The following is a 7,801-nucleotide window of genomic DNA, read 5'->3' as shown; positions in this document are numbered from 1 at the left end:
GCTGCGTGTAGTGCAATGGTTTTGACAGTTTAATGTCACCTGTTGTTGGTGGCTATGTCTGGAGTTTGTACAATTTACCTTTGTTCCTTTCTGAGGATATTGTGCAGTATGCTTGCTTGTTCCCCTCTTGGTAAATGTCCGTTTCTGTCTACATGGTTCACAAGTGCGCTGGTGTTGCTGGATATCGGCTCTGTGTTCTATTATTCTTGTGGATAAACCTCTGTATGTTTCTCCGATGTAGGCACAGTCACAACTTGAGCACGGAATTCTATAAACTAAACTTCCGGTGTTATTACTTTTCACCTTTGGTCACCACTTTTCTTACCTGTATCACATGATATACGGTTACCTGTGTGCCTGAGTTATCTACTGAATGCACAGACCAAGTTAGAGGTAGGGACTACTATGTACATTGTGTTGTTTGCGTTTTGGTTCCTGATATTATTCCTCTCCCTCACGGCTTTGGCTTTCTTTAAGGTTGCGGAGAAAAGACCAGCGAGGAAGACAATTTTTTTAAGATGTCATTGACATGATGTAGTTCGTCATTGAGGAATTCAGGACTGCATATTCTGAGCGTTCGAAGAAAAACCCATGCCAACACAAATCTTGGTCTTTTTGGTGTGAGCACTAAAATAATGAATGTAGTCAACTTTGAGTGGGTTTCCCAAATACCTTGAACTTTACAAAGCTATTTTCCCTCTGTCTTAGAGACACTTGAACAAGAAGAGTACATGAACATCATCCAAAAGGACAGAACGTGGTAAAGGTACATGGACACCAAGATTAATGACATCCGATGGCGTCTCGATTAAGTCCAACGTAAAATTTAGCTGATTGTAGCGCACGAGCTTAATGGGTCCCTACCATTCCTGGATACCATAAGCAAGGTATAATAATCAAGGTATATAGGTTGCCTCCCTGACAGACAAATAGACACACACATACACACGCATACACACGCATACACACACACACACACACACACACACACACACACACACACACACACACACACACACACACACACACACACACACACACACGACTCGTGGTACAGTTGGTAGAGTTCCCGGCTGCCACCCCGGAGATCCGGGTTCTAATCCCACCCAGGGCTGAAATAATTTCAGCATCACTGCGCTGCGGGTTGTTACTCCGACTCTTGTGGGCGGGGAGTTGAGGGTGTGTGTGCATGTAAGGTCACAGCATTACCCATAGATCGGTCATACACGAGCTCTGAGCTCTTACGGGAGGGAAATGGCTGTCGATCACGAGCCCAACTTGTGATCCAAAGACCATGGTGAAACACACACACACACACACACACACACACACACACACACACACACACACACACACACACACACACACACACACATATATATATATACACATACAACTTCACACACACAACTTTATATATATATATATATAAATATATATATATATATATATATATATATATATATATGTATATATATAAAATTGTGTGTGTGTGTGTCTCCCTGTCTGCCTTCTGTCTTAATATGTGTGTATGTGTCCGTGCGCGCGCATGTGTGTGTATGTGTATGTCTGTATATATGTATATATGTATTTATGTATATATGCTTGTACGTCTGTACGTTCGTGCGTACGTACGTATATCCCCCCACATCAGATTTCGCCCATTAGCGAGGTCGCCCACCTCCTCATGCTAAGAGAGGTCCCATAAGCCCGTACATACATACACATATAATTACATACTGTCTCATATCTCACGTACATCTTTCCTCTGACCTAGACTCTCTGCCTCCGAGAGGCCCATAAGGAAGGTGAAGTAGAGCGGGGCTGTAGCAATATCTTCAGCTGGAGTCTCTGCATTACAAGTAGGCGATGCTTACGCCTCTTGAGCGAGGTCAGATTGAAACGTTAGGGAACCAAATGGGGAAGAGTCTGAGTGAGGCGCCCCGGCCGTGGCTGAAGCTTCTGCCTCTTCGTATTTCTCATTACCTTCGCGACTCTCAGTCTTTGAGGTCGAAGTAGAGGGACATACTCTACTTCGGTAAGTGACTGTTCCTCCTAGTCAGGTCTCAGTCTTGAACAGGTGATTTGTGTGGAACAGAAAATTAATCTGATGATTTTTTGGTTACAAATTAAATTACCATTTCCTTGGTAAGTACTATGCTGATAAGAAAAGGGATTTTGTAACGAGTTGATATGAACCTGGCTGGGTTTTTCTTCGTTTCTATTGAATTACGGGTTATAGGTTAGTTGAGCATTCAGCCGGGATTTTAATTCTAACGTAGCGGTTCTCAAAGTCACAGAGTTATTAATGAAAGCCTCAAACCGAGAACTAATGGAAGTCATTGAGTACATTGCGATTCTATTCAGTAGTGAAACTCTCTTAGAAAACTCCGAAACCATTCTAGACGATCACAGATGTTGTTCGTGACGCCTACAAGAAGGCATCTGTATCTATAGGATTCGAATATAAAAACATAAAAACGGAGGAGACTGCAAGAGACTATAAGGCCTACACTAAGCAGTTCCATGTCCCTTACCACCTTTTATCCCAACCCATAAAGTCATCTAATCTTCTCTTAAAACAACCAATTGCTTCAGCGTATGAAATACGATTGAAATGGTGACATTCATCAGCATACATGGGAGGCAGTAATTGTGAAGAATCTACCCCAGGATGCGCTATGTGGCCGCCACCAAAGCAGTCACCTTTTCCATATGCGGTTTAAAGACTATTGAGGCAGGTAATACTCACGGCTGCGAATAGGAAAGGAGTGCGGGATTCGAACCTACGACTAGACATGCAAGACTATTGTGCTTCCAATTGTGCCACCGTCGCAATGGGAAATATAATTTCTTTGGGGGATTTATTTATTTATATATTTAATTTATTTGTTTGTTTTTTATTTATTTATTTATTTATCTACTTATTTATTTTAAAAGCCGTCGCTGGACTACCTCTGACCTCAGTCTTTATCTATTTAATTATTTATTCATTAAATTATTTACACGTTTATTTATACATTTATTCATTAAATTATTTACACGATTATTTATACATTTATCTATTTATTTATTTATAGATACATCCGTTTATTTATTTATTTATTTATTCATATAGTTATTTGTACATTTATTCATTCATTTGTTAATTATTTCTGCTCTGTAATCTTTATATTTTTTCTTTATTTACAAATTGATTTTATTTAGTTTAGTTTTATTTGTTTCATTTTATTTTTTCTATTCCATTCTATTCTAGTTTTCCTAGTCTATTCTGTTTTATTCTCTTCTGTACTATTCTGTATTGTTCTCTAGATTTTTTATTTTTTTATTTTTTCTTAAGCCTGCTGGCCTCGCTTAAATTTCCCACGTCCTCTCGCACGGCTCTCCTTGACCCGGGCCTAAAATTTTAATTGCCCCAGCCGGGCCTCTCTTGGCCTCCTCTAATTCTCTTCCACTGAATGATTTACCCCGTCCTCCCCCCTCAGCTGAATAAAATTCACCAGGCGACACCCAGAATACAACCAGAAAATATAATCAGAAAATATACGGCGACAGTGACATTTCTTTATTTGGACTAAATCGCCGTAGCTAAATAGTAAGCCGCCAGTCTTAGGGGGTTACTGAGGCTTAATCTGTTTGCTGACTTGAGATAGGCGAGGTTCCCTTTGACTGGATAAATGCACCTAGCACCAGATAGAATGAATATATAGAAAAGTGCTGCTCCCTGTTGGGTTAATGTTCCGGAACTGGAAAAGTTGTTTGATGGAAAGATAATTCATTCAGTTGGGAGTTTCTATAACTGAGAAGTTTTCAACATTCGAATTATTTTTTATTATATATATATGTATATATATATATATATATATATATATATATATATATATATATATATATATATATATATATATATATGTATATATATATATATATATATATATATTTACGGAATGTTAGAAATTGCTTCTGGTATCCAGAATGATCTAGATTTTGAAGAAAAAAAATTGCGAATATAGGTTTTCCGAATTTGATTCTCAGTACGCACGGACACACACACACACACACACACACACACACACACACACACACACACACACACACACACACACACACACACACACACACACACACACACACACACACACACACACACACACACACACACACACACACACACACACACACACACACACACACACACACACACACACAAATAAGATTACAGAGAAAGAGCATGTCGACAGGACCTTTTGGTTCATAATTATGCGGAAAAATAAGTAGATAATGATAAACAACAAACAGATAAATAATGAATAATAAATAGATAAAAGATAAAAATAAGCATGTAAATAATAATAGATAATAAAAAACAAATAAATGACACGCATTACAACATTTTGCTTAGGTGTTTATCTAAATGAACCATAAACTTTGAACTGTACCATATTGGACTGCCTTTGCAGAAAGTTTATTCCATTCACTAACTACACGGCTGGCAAAGTTGTTTCTACCCATATCCAAATTAAATATACTTCCTGACATTTAAGACCATTATATATCTCTGACACGCATTCGGTGTAAATTCTTTTAAATTTTTTAGATCAATTCCCTTTAGAACCTTAAAAGACCTGTATGAAATCATATATAGTGTATATATACAAGTGCCTATCGTTAACCTGAATAGGATCTATAAAGTATGTCTTGGAGTTGATGAGGATTGAATTTCTCACTGTGAAACAAGTGTCATTTTCCTTTTAGTGTCCGACACAGTTTGGTTTATTTGCGAGCCACTTTGTGTACTTTACGGCCAACTAATGTGTTTGTACAAACTTTTTAATTGTATGTTACGAAAATTTAAACCCAGGGCGTCCCGTGAAATGGACTGGAATCAGCATGACATATGATGCCCTTTACATTTGCTAGAACGGCTCCATCTGAATTTCAGCTGGTCCCTCGGAAACACCGAAAGCGGAGATAAAAATGTTATATAGGGGGGAAATAGGGGGAGGAGGGATAGGGGAGGGAGGAGGGAGAAGGGCAGAGTTTAAGCTCACAGGCCTCCCCACCCCCTACCTTTCTTCCTTCTTTCTCTTCCCCCTTTCCCCTCCCTTCCTTCTCTCCCTTCCTTCTCTCCATTCCATCCCTCCCTCCCTTCCTCCCCTCTCTCCCATCCTCTCCTCCCTCCCATCCTCTCCTCCCTTCCATCCTCTCCTCCCTTCCATCCTCTCTTCCCTCCCCTCCTCTCTTCCCTCTCCTCCTTCTTCTCCTCCTCTTTTTCCTATCCTTCCTCCCTTCCTCTCTTTCTTCCCTTCCTCTCCTTCCTCCCTTCCTCTCCTCCCGCCATTCCTTCTTTCCCTTCCCTCTTTCCCCTCCCCTCCCTCCCTTCCTCCCCTCCCTCCCTTCCTCCCCTCTCCTCCCTCCCCTCCTCTCCTCCCTCCCCTCCTCTCTTCCCTCCTTCTCTCCCTCCCTTTCTCTCCTCCCCCCTCCCTTTTTCTCCTCTCCTATTATCCTCTTCCCCTCCCCTCCTCATTTCCCTCCCCTCCTCATTTCCCTCCCCTTCTCTCCTCCCTCCATTTCTCTCCTCCCTCCCTTCCTCTCCTCCCTCCCCTCCTGTCTTCCATGCCTTCCTCTCCTCCCTCCCCTCCTCTCCTTCCTCCCTACCTCTCCCCCCTCCTTCCCTCTCCTCCCACCTCCTCTCCTCCTTCTCTTTCTTTCCCACCTTTCTCCCCTCCCTTCCCCCTCCCCCTCTCACCCTTTTCCTCCCTCCCTCTCTCTGCATCATTAATTTAGTGTCTGCTTCTAGTCTCCTGTCTGGTCTTGAGCTCCTCTCTGCTCTCTGCATCCTGGATTAAGCCTTTCTTCCACCTCCTCGTCCCCATTCTCCCTCTGCTCCTGCTCCTACTCCTACTCTTGCTCCTACTCCTCTTCCCCCTACTCCTCCTCCTCCTGCTCCTCCTGCTCCTCCTGCTCCTCCTCCTACTCCTGCTCCTCCTCCACCACCTTCTGCTCCTCCTCCTCCTGTTCCTCTTGCTCCCGTTCCTCCTACTCCTTTCTCTTCTCCTCCTACTCCTAATTCATCCTGCTCCTCTTCCTCCTACACCTCTTACCTCTTCCTCCTTTTCCTCCGCCTGCTCCTCCTCCTCCTACACATCTTACCTCTTCCTTCTTTTCCTCCTCCTCCTACACATCTTACCTCTTCCTTCTTTTCCTCCTCCTCCTACACATCTTACCTCTTCCTTCTTTTCCTCCTCCTCCTACACCTCTTACCTCTTCCTTCTTTTCCTCCTCCTGTCCCTCCTCATTATCCTCCTATCCTCCTCCTCGTCCTCTTCCTCCTTCTTCTCTTTCTCCTCCTTCTCCCTCCTCTTCCTCCTACCCCTACTCCTGTTCCTGATCCTGCTCCTGATCCTGTTCTTCCCAATTCTATTGATCCTCCTGCTCCTTCTCCTCCTCCTCCTCCTCCTCCTTCTCTTCCTCCTCCTTTTCCTCCTCCTCCTGCTCCTCCTCCTCCTCCTCTTCTTCTTCTTCCTCCTCCTTTTCTTCCTCCTCCTCCTCCTCCCTTTCCTCTTCCAGTCTTGGGTATTTCTTCCTTTGTCCCGAAGTGTCCCTCATAATTACGTTCCTGTCCCTCCACCGTCTCTGATCCGCCTCATTCATCCTACTGATCCTGCCCGAGATCCCGAAGCTTCTTTCTTTTCTTTATTCTCTTCTCCTCTTTATTTGCTCTCTCCACTCTTTATTTTCTTCTTTTCCCCCTTTATCCTGTATTTTATGACGTCATAATTTCTTTGATCGCGAAAAACTATTTTTAACTTTTTTTATCCTCTTTATTCTCTATTTTCTTTTCTTTATTCTCTTCTCCTCTTTATTTGCTCTCTTCACTGTATTTTCCTCTTTTTTGTCTTGTCTTTTTATGAGGTCATAACTTCTTTGATCGCAAAAAATTCTTCTTTATCTTTATTTTTTTCTTTGCTCTCTCTTCCTCCTCTTTATTCTCTACTTCCTTTTCTTTGTTCTCTTCTCTTTATTTGATCTCCCCACTCTTTATTTTTCTCTTTTCTTTATTGTCTTTTTTCATGACGTCATAAATTCTTTGATCGCAAAAAATAATGTTTATCTTCATTTTCTTTGTTCTTTTCTCTTTTTTATTTGCTCTCTCCACTCTTTATTTTTCTCTTTTTTTTATCTTGTCTTTTTCATGACGTCATAAATTCTCTTTGATCGCAAAAAATAATTTTTATCTTTATTTTCTTTCTTTGTTCTCTCTTCCTCCTCTTTATTCTCAACCTTTTTGATCCTTACTTTTACTGACGTCGTACCCTTTACTTGATCTTGACGTTTCAATTTCTCAATTCGCTCGTTTCTCTTTTGCTCTCTTTCTGGTATTTCCATTTTTCGTCTACTCTCGTTTCACAGACGTCATCTGCACTTGATTCCAGGTTTTTTATTTTCATTTGTATATAGTTTCCGTTTCCTTATTATCTTTTCTCCTCTTCTTTACTTTTCAATTTATTTTATTTTTATGTTTTATATTGTGTTTTGTTTTTATTTTGTCTTATTTTATTTCATTTTATTCTATACTTTATCTATCTTAATTTATGTTTTGTTTTATTTTTCTTTTATTCTATTTTACTTTATTTTATCTTACCTTATCTTATTTGATCTTATCTTTTTTGTTTTGTTATGTTTTATATTGTGTTTTGTTTTCATTTTGTTTTATTTTATTTTATTTTAATTTATATCTTAATTTATTTTATTTATTTTTCTTTTATTATTCTATTTTACTTTTATCTTATCTATCTTA

This window comes from Oratosquilla oratoria, chromosome 1, assembly GCF_046742065.1.
Source record: "Oratosquilla oratoria isolate Oo_2021 chromosome 1, ASM4674206v1, whole genome shotgun sequence".
Classification (NCBI taxonomy): domain Eukaryota; kingdom Metazoa; phylum Arthropoda; class Malacostraca; order Stomatopoda; family Squillidae; genus Oratosquilla; species Oratosquilla oratoria.
The sequence above is the reverse complement of the archived record's forward strand: the minus strand, read 5'-3'. Positions refer to the sequence as shown.